Source organism: Vicia villosa, unplaced genomic scaffold (genome assembly GCF_029867415.1).
Source record: "Vicia villosa cultivar HV-30 ecotype Madison, WI unplaced genomic scaffold, Vvil1.0 ctg.000068F_1_1_2_unsc, whole genome shotgun sequence".
Taxonomy (NCBI): Eukaryota; Viridiplantae; Streptophyta; class Magnoliopsida; order Fabales; family Fabaceae; genus Vicia; species Vicia villosa.
The window spans coordinates 133658-152753 of NW_026704995.1; positions in this window are offsets into that span (position 1 = coordinate 133658).

Below are 19096 nucleotides of genomic sequence, written 5' to 3' on the forward strand. Positions count from 1 at the left end.
AATTAAAACAAATATTTTTGGTATTTTTTATATGAAAGAAAAAAATTCTAAATTCTAAATTTTTTTGTATATTTTATATCAAGCAAATATTAAAAAACTATATATATAAGAAAAGCAAACATAAATAAACTACAAGAGATAAAAATGGAGGTTCATATAGAAAATGGGGCGCTGGGCCTCTGAAGAAATAGCAGGCCCAAAAGTTGTCTAAAAGATTAAAACAAATCAAATTCTAAAAGTTAACCTAATTTACATTATGCATAAGAATTTAAAAAAAATGAATAGAGAAAACAAAAGAGAGAAAAAGTCAGTACGTGGGGGTGCCCCATTTATTTATCATTATATTTAGTAATTTTAAAAAATAAAAATTAAAAAAAAAAAAAAAAAAAAGTGGTAAGTTACTAGTAAACAAAATTTTGAGAAAAAAGTGGTAAGTTATTAACACACGGCATCAAAATAATAAAAATATAAAAAAATAAATGAGATTAAAATAAAATTGGTAAACCATGTCTTTCCTTTTTCACTTTTCCAGATTCAGTTCTCTCATACTAGTACCAATTTCTCAAACAAAAACAAACACAAAAAAAATAATAATAATACTCACAATGGTACGATCGATTGCGGATCGGAGCTGTCTAACGCCGCGTCGTAGTCGATGCGTGGTGATTTCTCCGGTCATCAGTATGGCTTTGCAGTGGAGCTATGGACGGTGGTTGGCGCTGTTGTCGGGAGCTGATACGCCGTCATTAGCGAATCCACTGAGGGGCTGCGGTGGCTCGTGTTCGAAGCTTCTCGTGGAGATCGTCGGAGGATATCGTGTGTTTCGACAGCGCTGCTGAAGTGGTGATGTTTTCATCGATTCGATTTCGACTTCTTTTTGTCTGATCTGTAACGTCAGAGATGCAATGGTCACGGAAGTGTATTGTCGCATCGATCGATTTCTTTCATCTTGATTTTCCTGTAAAAAAACAAAAAAAACATGTACAAGTTGTTATGAAATCGGTTAGAATTGTTTCAGGTTGGGTGGTGATGAGTTGTTGGAAGTGGGGGTCGGTGTTGTTTTGTGAAGCTTGGCAGGGGATGTGAAAGGAGGGTAATTGGTTTTCTGTGAGTTAAGTTTATTAAGGTTAATATGGTGTGATTAAAATTTGCAGGTTCTTTAACATGAGGTTAGTGGTAAAGAAAAAGTGTGGGAATTGTAAAGAAAATAAGGGTTAGAAAAAATAGGGTTGGTGAAATTGTTGTACCGTGAATGCTGTACAAAATAGGATTTGTTAGTTGTTCTCTAATGTTAAAAAATAGACCTACTTATACTATAAGATTAGGTTAACAAAATAAGGAAAAAATTAATTGGGATTCAAATAATTAATTAGAAAATAATCAAATAAATTGATTCTTTCTAAAAATAATTTATTTGTTCCCTAAGTTGTGAATCATGTTTAAAATGTAAATTAAAACCTTTTTTTTATTTTTTAATATTTTATAATTTTTAGTCATTTTTTGGGTTAAAAAGTACATAAAGTGAAAAAGTCAATTTTTAAAAAATGTCTAATTAAGAAATACGAAAATTAAAAAATTAAATGCTAAAAAGAGTAATTTTTTTGTGATTTTTAGTAACAAGTGAAAATAAAATTAAAACTAAAGTTAGAAAATAAGATAAAAAAAAATGTTAGAAGTAGGATTTGAACCCGTGACCTTGTATTTGCTATCCTTAGCTCCTTATCAATTGTGCTATATTATTTGTCCGAAATAAAAAGCCAACTGAAAGCATATGAAGTATCGGCCAACATTTTCTATTTATTAAAATATAAATAATTTAAGAGTAAACTATGATATTTTAAAATAGACTTTAAATCGAATATTTATAAAATTCAGGGTGCCAATGTAAATGAACCCAAGATTTTATAAAAATCCAATTTTTTGAAACAGTTTTGAAATTTCGAAAAGTGTGGGCAAATTTTGGGGTATGACAGCTGCCCCTGTTCAATCTTCTTAAACCTGAAGATGTAGATTGGCGTATTCGCCAGTCGGGATCTGAAGGTGGAAGAGGATTGAACACTAAAATACCCAAAAATTTGCACTTGCTAGTGCAGGGAATAATGCTATTGATGGTTTGAATGAGCTTAAAGATGCCATTAGTTGGATTGACAGAATGCTGTCAGAGGTGGGCTTAAAGATGCCACTGGTCTTTTGACGATATGAAAGTCAGAGTGTAGTCATACGTTAGACTACATCTGAAGATGATGAGTATATGAGAACATCAAAATGAACCGTTCATTAGGCTGTATCTAACTTGATTATCCTCAATTTCCTCTAAATTGTTTCTGAATTGAATTGTTGGCTCCATTGCCGAAGTATTAAAATTAGATCGTTGACTCCATGGTCTTGACCACCTCTTGTTACTGAGAATCAGGACTATATTGGTGGCTCCATTACCGGTGACTCCATTGTCGTGATCATATTGACTCCATTGTCATGATCAATTATGACTCTATTGTCAGTGGCTCTATTGCCGCGATCATTTTGACTCCATTGTCGTGATTGATTGATGACTCCATTGTCGGTGGCTCTATTGCCGCGATCATTCTGACTCCATTGTCGTGATCGATTGATGACTCCATTGTCGGTGACTCTATTGCCGCGATCATTTTGACTCCATTGTCATGATCAATTTGTGACTCCATTGTCGGTGGCTCTATTGCCGCGATCATTCTGACTTCATTGTCGTGATCGATTGATGACTCCATTGTCGGTGGCTCTATTGCCGTGATCATTTTGACTCCATTGTCATGATCAATTATGACTCCATTGTCAGAGGCTCTATTGCCGCGATCATTTTGACTCCATTGTCATGATCAATTTGTGACTCCATTGTCGGTGGCTCTATTGCCGCGATCATTTTGACTCCATTGTCGTGATCGATTGATGACTCCATTGTCTGAGGCTCCATTGCCATGAATGAGTGCCAGGATTAAGTCCTTGTCTTGATTGTCCCGGTACTATAAATGATATTCGACTGGGAAGTGACCATGATACACCATATGAGGCATGAAGGTAGATGCATGATGTATGGATATGTGTATGTAGATGCTTATTGATAGCCCTGTATGGTAGCTCTTTGTAGGGAAAACAAATCCTTATTTGTCGCTGGAGATGATAACAACACAGTTGTATTGTGGATTCCTGTCTTCTGTGCAAGAATATTCAGTTGGGGATTTTTGATTTATGCTTGGGGCTGAAATTAGCTTGAGTGATTTGATCCTAATGTGCCCTGATTGGGGATAAGAGAGATGGATAACTGACCAAGTTTCCACTGTGAGTGCCAACTTTACTGGGAATAATGAGTTTGAATAAACCATGTTGGAGAAGAAGATTGTATCGGAGAGCCTGTAGTATTGGGGAGCCAAGTCTCTGTTGGGAAGAGATTACGTGAAGGTAACTCCTCGAGGATTACTCTGTGGGGATATTGTTGTGAAAACAACTTTGTGGGTAAGATCCCTTGAGATTTCAATTTTCATTTCCCCCATGTCACTTGATGTTGGAAAACATTTTCTTAACCATATGTGGCCCTTTGCATGGGGAAGTCTATCTGCCCCTGGAGTCGGTAACCTGGTATACTTGATTCTTGAGATTACTGGAATTAAAACTTTGAAGGAGATAATGATCATGCTGCTAGTAGCTAAATAGCTTTTGCTGATATTTGTGACTAATGCAACATGCCCCAAGTGATAGGCTTGCCTCTCTGACTGTTTAGTGCCTTTGAGAGATTCTCTGAATCTTGACTTGACTGCCCCAGATGAATTGGACAATAACATGTCATGCCCCTTGTTCATATTGGCGTTTTAGCCAACTGAGTAAGTCGCGGAAATGTTTCTACTCTTCGGAGCACTTCTGAAGCATGCCTGTCGGTAGGGCTTCCTGAGATTTGTGCTGTTATAAGCAACTTGCCCCAGTATCATGAGTTTAGGAACAATGCTCCTGATTGGTCAACACGTATGAGGGAGTCTTAGAGTCTTGACCTGATTGCCCCAGATATATGAATTCTTACTCAAAAGGGTATTCAACTGTTTTTGTGCTCCCGAGGGTGATCAGTATTTGAGATATTCTCGCTCGAACTCAACGGAGTTCTGAAGACAACTTGTCCCTTGAGAGGATTAGACTTTTTATCTGCAGCTCATGATGGAGGCTTTCCTGGTGTCAAGTACTTGTTCATATGCAAGAATGTTTATTATGAGAAATATAATTGTAATGCAAAGTTCATGTTTGTCTTGAAGTTTAAAGAAGAAATTTTTTGAAAGGATGTCAAAAACATCGATTTTTTTTTTTGAAAGGTGGTGTGATACCAACTCAAGCGTTTTAGCAAAACTCCTAGGAGTCAGTTTACCGCATTCTCGTTAAAGTATGCTTTCGAATTAACCCTGCCTCAATTAGGACTTTTGAGGGTTGTAACGCGGCCAGTTTCACGGTTTTTTTAGAAAAAAAGATTTTTAGGCTCAAAATTTTATTGGTGCCCACCCCCTTCGTGATGTTCTCCAACCTAAGTTCAGTTAACTTGATGCGAGCATTCATCCTTCAAGCGGATTTTGAGACGTACGATTGAGGAATTGATGAGGTGTTTGGACATGGCAGTCACTTACCTTTTATTCATGGTGTCTGATCACACGATCTTGAACTTATAGACACGCAAATTTGCCCCTTTTGTTCAGGATTTTTTGTTTCCCTAACTTTTTTCTGGGCAAATTCTTTTGAATTCCGAGTTTGAAGTCCAGCGGCATGCCCTAACTTTTGCCTAAGTTATTTGTTTTCAAGTTATTGACTTAGCGGGCTTTCTTTTCTTTTCTTTTTTTTGATTTTTTTTAACAAGTCGTATGATCCTGAGACGTCTTCGATTTGTTGGAAAGATTGTGACTGCCTCATTTCTTGGTCGACGAGGGATAGTCGTTGTTGTATCGTCATATTTTAACCTCCTATTGCGAGAGATGACCATTGCGGTCTCGGCTTTCCTCAACCTTTTAAAGGATAACCATTATTGTATCCTCAGATGCGTGCCCCTGATGAATTTTGAATGCTCAATCAGGTTAACTGAACACTACCCTGCCCCTAGGTTAAATGTGAGGGTTTTTCGTGTAGAAAAGAAACTCCTACTTCAAGGCTCAAAGGGGTTGACAAGGGATTAACTTCCTTATATCTCCAGTGTTTGGGGATTTGAAACAATGCCTGTACATCATCAACAAGGTTTTACTCGAAAGCACACCATTTGAGATTATGGGTATTATATGTTCGTCATTCTCGCTTCAGAGTCATCATGCTTTATCACTGAGAGTTTGGTATCACAAGCAAATAAAAACATATTAGAGCGAGAGTGAATGAATTTTTTTCAAGACAAACATATCCAATGCATCATTATTATAGTTCAAAAACAAACAAGTATTGCATATAAACAGTATTGAACAAAAACAAGAAAGATCACACATGAAAATGCATGATAAATTACGAATTGCCAACATTGAGGAGATTTTCTCTGTATGGACTTATTGCTTCAGAAGGTCCATTGAGTCAAAGGAGAACTTCAAATATAACCTTCAGGTGTGAATGATGATAGCCTTTGCATCAATCAGGTTTTGAACATTGTTTCAAAATGGATGACAACCATCAATTGACTGATCAAGTGCCCCGGAGTGGAAAACAAGCCAAGCGTTCGTATTTGAACTGCAGATTACTTCTAGGGAGAAGGGTCCGACGAAGCCACACAGGAGTTGTAAGTATCCAGCTTTAGGGATTTGAGGAAGAAGATGAGAAACTCCTTGTCTAGTTCGCAACATTAGAACTGAATTTGGTTGTGGCTTTGTCTGAAGACCTTTGACTTTCGTCTTCGACCGTCCTTTTATATGAATCAAGCTCACCATATCAAGTGGGTCATAGCCTCTGATTCGGGATACTCGTACTTTTGAATTTGGAGACCTATGGCTAGAGGAAAATAAATCCTCTTGCCCCTTGATAGGAATTTTGTTCTTGATGATGGCACCTGGAATTGCACGCCCTAAATACTTGAGATCCTTGAAAAAGGTTAGTTAGGTGATGAGGACGAGTAAGTCCTACAAATAGTTCAAGTTGTTAGCGTACATACAAATCCTGCAAAGAAACTAAACGGTTAGGGTATAAACAAATGTTGTGAGGAAACCAAACAGTTAGGGTATAAACAAATCCTGCAAGGAAAAGCAAAGGGTTAGTGTATAAACAAAACCTGCAAGGAAACCAAACAGTTAGATAACAATCAAGTCACACAAGTGTCCTTAAGTTTAAAGGCTTGCATGAAGTTCAAAGGTAAGTACCCTCCCCACTGAAGTTTAGCTGGTTCAACCTGTCCTAGATAAAGATCGGGTTATAGAGAGCTCATATCATTGACCTTTCTCGAAGGCGCTTATCTCAGTTCGGCGATCGAATCACCAACCGAAAAGGTCCCGAAAGTCCAGTCCATATGAGTGTAGCTTCGAGTATCAACCAACTTCAGTCGGAACCAAAGCCAGCCATCTCGCTACTTTCTAAAAGGCCAAAGTTTAGTTTAACTAAGGTTCTAGGGGCAAATTAGTGCTTAATGACACCACGCAGTAGCCAAGCATTTCCTCAGGTCGGATCCCAAGGAACACCAGGACAAACCAATGTGTCACACTAACGATGGCCATCAGATCAACCACATCAGTATACGCTGTGCAGTCTCCTTGATCTCATGCCATTTACCTAAGGTACTCAGATCCGGGTGTAGGATCTTTCACACAATAACAAACCCAAGCATTTCCCTTAAAAATAAAGTACACAAACAAACAATTAAAAACATTTATAATGAACTAAGCCCTAAGGTAAACCCCTCTTAAAGACTCCCCAGCAGAGTCGCCAGTTCTGTAACTCGGTGAACTGACTTTTATTTTTTATAAGCAACAATGTTGCGGTGAGCATGAGTCGCCACCGACTTTTATTTTGTCCAATTTTAGGAAAGGTAAAAAGTACAGAAAAAGACCTTTAAAAGAAAACGGGCTCGGGGGGTAAGTTATGAAAAGGGAAGGTGCAAGCACTCTTTTCATCCGTAGTTATCTACGGGCTCTTAACTTGCTTAGCTCATGTTTGTTTGTTTTGAGTTGAAAAGAGGCATAAGGACTTTAGCGTGAATGCGTAGCCTTAGTTTTTCGAAAGAGTGTTGAAAAGATATTTTTGTTGAGCTAGGCAGATTAAGAACACTACCCTAAATAGCTGATCTTTTTCTATACTTTTTACGGTTCCTAGGATTATCCATACTATGTAGAAGTAGGAAATCCTTTATATTGGACGTACGGGTCATCGACGGGTCATCGAGGTCGTTTGAAGGCAACAAGTAGAGATGCCTTAGCATTTTAGCGGGACTATCATCATTTTTCGAGGGACAAGATCATTTACCGAAGGCAACCTTAAGGGACATCGAGGGGCTATGATCTTTTACGATGATTTTACTTGAGGGTCATCGTTTTGCTAAGGAACTCTACATTCGAGGGACACGACCTTTATAATTATCCGTAAGGCAACCAAGAGGGGCGTACCCTAAGGGTGAGTGCGTGCAAGTGTGTTGGATTCGATTATAATTTATCTTATATTTTTAGTGAGCTAACGATTAATTAAGTTATCTTGCCATACAATCCTAACATACATCTAGCAGGTATATGGTACAGAAAAATAAAAATAGAAAGTAGAGTCCTACGCTATTACAGGGCTTTGGGGAAGATACATAATAGGAGTGCGGAAAGTAAAACCTAATTAAAGCTATTACAAACCATGAGCAGTTACATTATTTAAGAAAAATGAGAAAATAAGACGGTAAATGTACGAAGATGAAATTTGCGAGCGTCCGTAATAGTCAAAATTCTCAAGTGTGGTACCTCACAAAAACAATAAAGTGTTAGTACGAATATATAAAATGATAATGAGAAATGATAAAATATAAATGTTTATTTAATTTTAAAAAAAAACTAAAATAGCTATATTAAATCCTAAAAAAAGAAATATTAAAATTAAAACAAATATTTTTGGTATTTTTTATATGAAAGAAAAAAAATCTAAATTCTAAATTTTTTTGTATATTTTATATCAAGCAAATATTAAAAAACTATATATATAAGAAAAGCAAACATAAATAAACTACAAGAGATAAAAATGGAGGTTCATATAGAAAATGGGGCGCTGGGCCTCTGAAGAAATAGCAGGCCCAAAAGTTGTCTAAAAGATTAAAACAAATCAAATTCTAAAAGTTAACCTAATTTACATTATGCATAAGAATTTAAAAAAATTGAATAGAGAAAACAAAAGAGAGAAAAAGTCAGTACGTGGGGGTGCCCCATTTATTTATCATTATATTTAGTAATTTTAAAAAAAAAAGAAAAAAAGAAAAAAAAAGTGGTAAGTTACTAGTAAACAAAATTTTGAGAAAAAAGTGGTAAGTTAGACTATGTATAATGGTTACATTATTCAACACCCTACTTTTTCATTTTTTATCTTCCACATCATCTTCTCTCTCTTCCACCTAATAATTCAACACCTATTCAATTTTTTTTCACTACAATGGTTTTGTTTAATAAAATTCAACACCCTACCCCACATCATATTCTTATTTTCTTTTAAAGTTTTGTTTTTATGATTATATATTAATATCTATTATCAATTAAAATTAAATTAAAATAATTAATATTTAAACTTTTATTTTTTAAATTTAATAATTTATTTATTTTTTCTAATTTTCTATTCTTAATTTTTTTTCTTGCAAGTAATAAATAAGAGATGTAAAAATAGTTATTTTTAAAAAAAATAAAATTATATAAAAACTTAAAAATGCAATAAATACACTAAACACACAACACACTAAAAAAGAAACACAGATCTAGCACGCACGTGATTCTCAAATGCAGGTAGCACCTCGGTCGAGAATGACTCCGGTGTACTAGACTCACTTGCCTCAGGATGTTAAAAGGGTTATTGTTGGGATTCATTTCACTACAAGGATGTTTAGAGCTACAAACAATGATTTTTTTTAAGGCTAAATAGAAAAAAAATTGAGAGAAAAAAGTGAATTTTTTTTTATGAGTCCAAATCAAATGAACCAAGTCTCTATTTATAGAGGAAAAAAAATAATGCATTTTGATAAAAATAAAAATAAATAAAAAATTTATTTACTATGAAATAATTAATTTTAAATGATTAAAAGAAAATAAAATCTAAATAATCACAACAACCAATAAAATTGTGTAAAGTGTTGCATGTGGCCCCACTTTTTTCTCATTCAACATGTTGAATCTTTTCAACACCAATTAATCCACATCACATTAAACACCTCATTCAACAAACCATTGTAGACATTCAACTATTGAATAATTTTTTCAACACCCCATTGTAAATGGTCTTATTAACACACGGCATCAAAATAATAAAAATATAAAAAAATAAATGAGATTAAAATAAAATTGGTAAACCATGTCTTTCCTTTTTCACTTTTCCAGATTCAGTTCTCTCATACTAGTACCAATTTCTCAAACAAAAACAAACACAAAAAAAAAATAATAATACTCACAATGGTACGATCGATTGCGGATCGGAGCTGTCTAACGCCGCCTCGTAGTCGATGCGTGGTGATTTCTCAGGTCATCAGTATGGCTTTGCAGCGGAGCTATGGACGGTGGTTGGCGCTGTTGTCGGGAGCTGATACGCCGTCATTAGCGAATCCACTGAGGGGTTGCGGTGGCTCGTGTTCGAAGCTTCTCGTGGAGATCGTCGGAGGATATCGTGTGTTTCGACAGCGCTGCTGAAGTGGTGATGTTTTCATCGATTCGATTTCGACTTCTTTTTGTCTGATCTGTAACGTCAGAGATGCAATGGTCACGGAAGTGTATTGTCGCATCGATCGATTTCTTTCATCTTGATTTTCCTGTAAAAAAACAAAAAAAAACATGTACAAGTTGTTATGAAATCGGTTAGAATTGTTTCAGGTTGGGTGGTGCTGAGTTGTTGGAAGTGGGGGTCGGTGTTGTTTTGTGAAGCTTGGCAGGGGATGTGAAAGGAGGGTAATTGGTTTTCTGTGAGTTAAGTTTATTAAGGTTAATATGGTGTGATTAAAATTTGCAGGTTCATTAACATGAGGTTAGTGGTAAAGAAAAAGTGTGGGAATTGTAAAGAAAATAAGGGTTAGAAAAAATAGGGTTGGTGAAATTGTTGTACCGTGAATGCTGTAGAAAATAGGATTTGTTAGTTGTCCTCTAATGTTAAAAAATAGACCTACTTATACTATAAGATTAGGTTAACAAAATAAGGAAAAAATTAATTGGGATTCAAATAATTAATTAGAAAATAATCAAATAAATTGATTCTTTCTAAAAATAATTTATTTGTTCCCTAAGTTGTGAATCATGTTTAAAATGTAAATTAAAACCTTTTTTTTATTTTTTAATATTTTATAATTTTTAGTCATTTTTTGGGTTAAAAAGTACATAAAGTGAAAAAGTCAATTTTTAAAAAATGTCTAATTAAGAAATACGAAAATTAAAAAATTAAATGCTAAAAAGAGTAATTTTTTTGTGATTTTTAGTAACAAGTGAAAATAAAATTAAAACTAAAGTTAGAAAATAAGATAAAAAAATGTTAGAAGTAGGATTCCAACCCGTGACCTTGTATTTGCTATCCTTAGCTCCTTATCAATTGTGCTATATTATTTGTCCGAAATAAAAAGCCAACTGAAAGCATATATGAAGTATCGGCCAACATTTTCTATTTATTAAAAGATAAATAATTTAAGAGTAAACTATTATATTTTAAAATAGACTTTAAATCGAATATTTATAAAATTCAGGGTGCCAATGTAAATGAACCCAAGATTTTATAAAAATCCAATTTTTTGAAACAGTTTTGAAATTTCGAAAAGTGTGGGCAAATTTTGGGGTATGACAGGAGGTATAAACAAGATTCTTGCAGATTTGAAGTGGATTTGGAGCTTTGTTCTTCATGTTCATGCTTGAAATTCAAGTGTTATGGTGTCTTGTTCACAAAATCATATCTCATGGCTCATTGATGAAATTTCATGCTAGTGGTTTCTTTGGAAAGCCCTTGCTACATACTTAAATCCACTTGTTAAAAGTTTTCTCAAACTTATTTTGGATCTTGGTGAAAAATGACCACAAAATTGGAAGAAATCTAGGTTAAAACACTTAAAATTTATTCTGTTTTTTGACAAACTTCTTGATTCAATATCTCTCAAATAAATCACTTTTTGAAGAAATGTTATAAGTTGCAAAGTTGTTTGTTTGATCAAGATCTATAACTTTCATGTCGGGAGATTTTTGAGTTTATAGGTGAATTTTGAAGTTCCCAAAATAAGGTCAAGAACACTTAAAATCCTAATTTTGACTTTTTGTTGACTTTTTTTTTCTTGATTAATTTTCTTGATTTTTCTTGATCAAATGACTCTAATAATCATATGTTGATGATTTTGATCTTTAAAAGTTCATAGTTGACCAAATTTCTCAAAAGTCAAAGGTTGATTTGTACAGTTGACTTTTTCCAAATGAATTGTAATCTTGTGGATTCCAATTGAATCATACTTGAATCATAGTTTGAGCCATGGAGCCATGTCCTGATTAAAAGTCAACTTCCTAGATGAATTAGGTCAAAAACCCTAATTTGTGCACCAGTTGAATTTGGAAGTTGTTGATTTTGAATTGAGCCATTCTTGGAATTTGATTTTGATGGGGTAATCACTTGAGGATAGGAAAATTCTTAAACTCCTTTGTGGGTCTCAAAACCCCAATCTTGATTGAACTTAATCACCTGCCTTTGGAAACAAGCAACAAGCAAAACACAATCTCTTTTTGTATATTTTTGCTAGTAAATGGAATATAAATAATAATGATGATGATGACCATGCTATGCACAAAATGGTGTGGGATCTTAGGGTAAAAATTTGTGGTACAACACGAGGGAAGAACTTTTCTACAGGAATTTTCTTTAGTTGATTATCAAAATGATAATTAACTATCGTATCTTCAGCCTCTTTCAAAATACCAGTTCCATTCTTCATCATTATCAAGTAAATTGTCAATTTGTCAAGCTTGGAATTTAAGAGAGTTGCCTCACTTTGTAGATGAGAAATAATACATAGGAGATCCTTCTTCTCACTCTCCAATTCACTATGATATTCCTCTGTCTTAAAAATTTATTTATTCATCTGCCCATCTGCCAGAGAGATTCATCACAAGTTTGGCAGTCTCAATGTTAGATTCATCTTATGACTTATCATCATCATACCAAGACAAATTGTAACCCTTTTGTTGTTTCTTGAAGAATGTGGGATATTCTGGTCTAATATGACCATATCCTTCACACTCATAACATTGAATTCCATTTCCTTGACTTGAATTCTCTTCAGTTCTTGTTTTCTTCCTAGGATCAAGATTATTAGTGATGTCATATGAGATGTTCTTGACATGTGGTCTCCCTTTCCTATCTAATTTCTTGACATTGTGATTCCCAAGAAGCATAGTGGTATTAGAGAATCCCTCATCAGTATTCAGTTCAGCTTGACCTTCTTAATCTTCAGCATTAGATACAAAAGCTATGCTCTTGTTCTTTTTCTCATACTTGTCACTATTAGTCAATTCAAAAGTTTGAAGTGACCCAACAAGCTTATCAACTCTCATGTTGTTGATGTCCTACGCATCTTCAATAGTTATATCAAATTTTCTAGGTGACGGCCTAAAAAATATTTCTAACAAGCTTTGCTTCTGACATCTTTTCTCCCAAGGAACTTGATGCATTTGAAATTTCAAGAACCTTCATCAAATATTCCTGGATGGTTTCATCATCATTCATCCTTAAATTATCAAATTTAGCAGCGAGAAGCTGAAGTCTTAACTCCTTCATTTTGGATGTACCTTCATGAGTTATCCTGAGAATTTCCCAAGCATCCTTGGCTACAGTACATGTATTAATTAACCTTGGAATTTCAAAAACATTCTTGTCCACTTCATTGAATAGAGCACTCAAATCCTTGGAATTACTAATAGTTAATTTATCATCCTCATCAGACCAATCTTCCTCTGGATTCAAAGACATTTTCCCATCTTTGTCCTTCACAACCAGATGATCCCCTCCTTTTAAAATAGTCTTCCAAGCTTTGCTGTCCATGGATTTCAGAAAAGCCATCATTATGACCTTCCACCGGTCTTAATTTGAACCATCTAATAGAGGTGATCTATTGTTGTATCCTCCTTCCTTATCCATAGTATTAGAAAATATTCTCTCTAGAGCTCACCCAATAAATAGAACAGGGTGCCTGCTCTGATGCCAATTTAAATTCTAGTACTTATAATACAAATGTCAAGACTGATGTCCCAACACCAACACAATATCAAGACAGATGTTATGACATCATTTGCTAACAGAAAACACTTCCCAAAACAAGAGATTGTGCATAAGGAAAATTGTAGAAAAAAACAACACAATCAATGGTTAACCTAGTTTGGTGTAACGTCACCTACTCTGGGGGCTACCAAGCCAGGAATGAAATCCACTATGATAATATAAGTTCAAAGCCTAAACAATCCCAATTTACAACTTCTCTCCTAGTTACTAACTTGTGCAACTTCTACCTAGAATCCTATATATATATAAGCTCGTTTTCAGCTAAAATAGATATTTGATATCTTCCCGTGGTACAGGTCATAATTTGGGCTACGGGATGCCGTATTACGCATTCTAATAAGTGTTGGAAAGCTGAGAAGATAAGCTACAAATTTTATGTTGAAGCCAAATTCCAATTCGGAGTGAAAAAAGGTCGAATAATTCAGTTTATTTCTAGACTTAAGAAAATACTTGGTTTTTGGGCAGGTTTTTGTAATTTTCGGGTCGGTTTTCATTAGGGCCCGAATTCCCTTGTAATACTTAAACCAAAAAAGAAGCTTATTTCATTATTTATGAATTTTCACGCAAAACCTACAACTTTGTACGTATTTTAGGGAGAACTAATTCCAAAGGTTGATCTATTGATTCTTGTCCACCGATTCTTTGAGGTTTTATAAATTCCAATCCAATCTCTTTTCCCTTTCAATATTCATTCTATATATCTTGTATGCTTAATTAAATTTATATAGAATGCATGTTGATTTATTTTGATTACTTGACATTCCTTGATCTTTATCGTGTTTTAGCATAGCTTTATTATTAACTTGCATATGTTAAAATCATGTTTTCTTAATTCGTGATTGCTTTAATCTGTTTGCTTTATTTGGAAAATAGGAGTGTTACCACATAGTGTCAATTTCACTTGTTAATTGATGATGTGAACGAAAAGGTAATAGAATTTGCTTAGGATTTTTGGATTTATAATTACGGATGATAAGTTAGGAACCCGAACAGTAGATTAACTTGTTTATCTTAATCATAATCAAATTTTGATTTATCGTTATCTTAATCGAAAACATAAACTCCCCTATTGGTCTTGCAAAGTGCTTGTGTGGAGATGGTCCTTTGTTGGGAAAATTAAACATCTCAATTACAACTTCTATGAGTTTTGCAACAACCCATTGTATTACTTAAGTTAGTTTCAATTTGGTGTTTAATTTTTGTCTTCGGCGTTTTCTTTCGCCTTTTGTAACCGAGTTTGTAGAACTTTTGTTCTCTTTTATATAACTTGCTTACAAAAAAAAAATAAACTCCCCTATTGTTCCAATCAGTTGGTTAATTTAAATCAAGAGTCATTGTGATACGATTCGAGTGTCACCTCCCTAACTATATTTTTAATTACTCACTTTGACACGTGTGCGACAGTGTATCATATATATATATATATATATATATATATATATATATATATATATATATATATATATATATATATATATATATATATATATATATATATATATATATATAACTACGGTTGATAATAAGAACCGTGATGAAATGTTAACACCTTATACCACAATTGATGATATGAATAGTGATGAAATATTATCGACAAACCCTTTTTGTAACGAATAAATAGAAAATTATTGGTGCTGAGATTCGAACCCTTACACTTTAGGTACATTTTACTACGGTTGTTAATATTGACTGTAGTAAAAAAAAATAGTAAATAGAAAAAAAACCTAAAAAATGAGTTATTATTACAGTTAAAAAAAGGATTGTAATAATATAATGATTCAAATGATATATTTTATAGTAGTGATAAAAATAAAGAGAAATATTGATAAATGAGCAAATATAAGAGGTAAGCTAGTCTCTTTTGCTATTCTCTATTAACACAAATCACAAATAAAATTAGAGGTAATCACATTATTAGCTTTAGGTTAATAACTTGTGCACATGACATATCAAGTTCATGACATATGATCTCTAAGTGTGTTGGACATATTACTACTTCATTGGTTTATATCAACATTTTAAATTAAATATATTAAATGGTAAACGGACTAGTTGATTAAAATGGCTTAATTTGACAAGTTTGGAACTAAATTTCTTGAAAGAGTTTTTTATTTTTTGACCTGAAATTCCATAAAGAGATACTGAGTCATGTTTGAACATCACTATTTCAACACCTTATTAAACACGGTATACAATTAGAATGCAAACTTAATTTTGCACAGATGTTCAAATAAGGTGTTGAAGGTCTTGATTTCAGTAAAAGTCTTGAAAATTTATTGGCATGATTATAATAAAAGTCTTGAATAGATGTTCACACAGATGTGATAATAATAGGGCACACATGTCTTTTTTTAAAATTGTTTTACGTAGCTTATTTGCATGAGATGGGTTAAAACAAATAACCATGCTGGTTTACCAAAACGAAGTAGACGTCAGTTATCAATTGAAAATTATTATTACGTCTGGAAAAGAAAGAGCCTCTAATACCTTTCATTCAATCCAACAAGTCATGCACGTGTTACTAACCCATGCACCTAACACTGTTGCCCCTTAAATCCAAATGTTACGTGCCCATCACTCGTCACATATCCAAAACTTCTCTCCCTCTTTGTATGTATAGAAATGATAACCATATACTAGCAATTTTCATTAATCATCACAACATGACTTTTCATTGTGGTGACGAATGTCCGTTACGCAAAAGTTCAAAAAAAATATCTGAAAATAAGATAGAGTAGGACGGACTTAGTTAAAGGTACGGATTCAAAATTTTAGTTTGTCTCAGAAAAAAAGTAAGGATGGAGCAGAGAATGTCTAAAAATATAAAATTTCATATAAATGTTTGTACCCGTCAAAGCTCGAAAATAGGGAACAGGACAAGACATACATATTAGAGGTTGCGATTCTAAAACTTTAACCTATCATACAGAAAAATGTGAGCAAAACGGACATGCGCAACATATCAAACTCGTTTTGTCACCCTTACTTTAGATGTGTTTCTCTGTATGTAAGTAAAAAAAGAACCTAAATAAAAAAATATAATTAAAAATTAAAAATATCGCATTAAAAGTATAATCACATATTAAAAAAATTAATTTAATTATAGTTGATTTGGCTTTTAATTAATTCATATATATATATATATATATATATATATATATATATATATATATATATATATATATATATATATATATATATTTATTTATCATATATTTTTAAAATATAATATTTTTTATGTTTATTAAGATTTTTTTTTTGAAACAACTAAAATTTATGGCTGTGTGTTGTCGAAATTCTTACTCTTGCACATAACCGAGTATGACATAACCCTAAAAAATTTAGACAATTTCTCAATACACCACATAGATCTCTTAGCCACCGGAACAAAATTTCAATTTAACCCTCTGTTTTTGTAGATGGACATCCGAAAGCATTTTTTTTTTCAAAAAAATTGTTTTTTCTTTAGATGCATCTACGGAATCGTTAAAACTCTTTTTAACTCATTCCGTAGATATATCTACGGAAGATTTTCATCAATTTACTATGTTTTACGACTTTCGTAAATGTATGTACGGAAGAAAAAAATTTACTTCTTGAGATGTATCTACGGAAGCACGAGGACATTTTTATCAATTCGGTAATACGTGAGAGACCTATGAAATCTATTGAGAAATCATCAAAATTTAAGTAGACCTTGACTATTATTATTATGCTAGATATCTTTTAAATAGACGAATATAAGAATCAAACTTAAATATTTATTTGTTTGGAAAAAAAATCATATTGTCAACTTTTACTTAAATATTTATCTGTTTGAAAAAAAAGGCTTAAATACACTTTTCGTCCCCGTAAGTTAGCGTGTTTTTGATTTTCGTCCCTGTAAGTTTTTTTTTTGGGTTTTAGTCCCTATATCTTACTTTTTGCTTGAGGTTTAGTCCCTAAAGCCAAAATCCGCAGGAAAATCTGCAGGTTACCTGCGGATTTTCTTGTGAAATTTCCTGCGGATTTTGTTTTTAGGGACTAAAACGAACGCAAAACTGAAATATAGGGACTAAAACCCAAAAAAAAAACTTACAGGGACGAAAACCACAAACACGCTAACTTACAGGGACGAAAAGTGTATTTAAGCCAAAAAAAAAAATCATATTGTGAACTTTTCAAAACGATGTTGGTAGACAATTAAGGTTTTAGCATGTCAAACATACAAATTGAAAAACTAAACTGTCTTGATTTTCTTCCAACGGCATCTATTTATAGGCACAGGAGATAATATGACTTCAAATATACAACTTGAGAAACTAAGAGCTCGTTTAAATCAATTTTGCTTTTTACTTTTTAAATTATATTTTATAAAATTGTTTTTGAATTGTGTTTTTAAGGAGAGAGCTACTAAAAAATTTCTTTCGTAACATGGCCTTTCAAAAATATTTTAAAAATAAGAAAATAAAAATAGTCATTTGGTAAATTTTCTAAAAACTGTTTTAAAGATGAGAAAATAAAAGCTTGTTGAAATTATTTTTTAACTAATATAAAATATTTAAGATTTTTATTAATTAATAATTAAATTTTAATAATTTATATTTAAATATACAATTGTTAGATTTTATTACTAAATAAGTCGAGATAGAAACTTCTTATAATTAAATATAAATTTGATTCTTTTTTAGAATTGAATTAATAACTTGTTGACACAAAATATTTTTTATTATCAAAGTACGTACTATAGCATATATCAATATCCAAAGCATAAATATCAAACCAAACAAACATAAGTACAGATATGTGTATGGCAGCATGAGACGCGTATGGTAAGCAGGTAGGCATGAGACTAGGCCTGTTCAAAAAATCCATAAAACTGTACTTGAACTGTATAACCGAACCGTTCTCTATGATTTCTAAAACAAATCACAATTTATCAAACAATTTAATAAGTGAACCGAATCGTTAGCTGAACCAAACATACCGTAATGAACCACAATTTGAAGGAGTGAAAAAAACTTAGAAGGGGGGATTGAATAAGGGTTGTTTCTTTTTGGCAAATAAAAATAATGAACACAATTATTTTTATCCTGGTTCGTTTGAACTCAAACTACCTCCAGTCCACCCTCACAGGTGATTTACCTCCACTGAGGATTTAATCCACTAATCAAAAACTGATTACAATGGTTCTCCACTTAGATCAACCTCTAAGTCTTCTTGAGTCAACAGATCACAACTTGATCACTCAAGATATTTCTTTTACAAAGATATAATCAACAATACAGAGATAATAATGCTTCTAAAAAGCTGTAATCACTAAGTGATTTTTCTCTTAAGTTTATGATCTAAAACTCACTAAATATACAAAAGTATGTGAGCTTGAAGATGAAGATTGCTTGCTTTGCTCAAGAGCTTTTGCGTGAGGAAAATTCAGAGTATGTTGTAAGTTGTAACGTAAGCTCTAGCATTTTTCTTGGGCTGACAAGTTCCTTTTATAGGCGTGAGAATGTGACCGTTGAACAGTTCTGCATTTAATGCTTTGCTCGTACAGTACATGCTGCATTTAATGTTACATGCTTTTGTCAACTACCTCGAGCCTTGCTTCAACTTCTTTTTCTGACTTTGCCTTTTGCAGCCATGCTTCTAACGTTCCTTTTGTCAGACACACAGACTAGCCTTTATAGCTTTT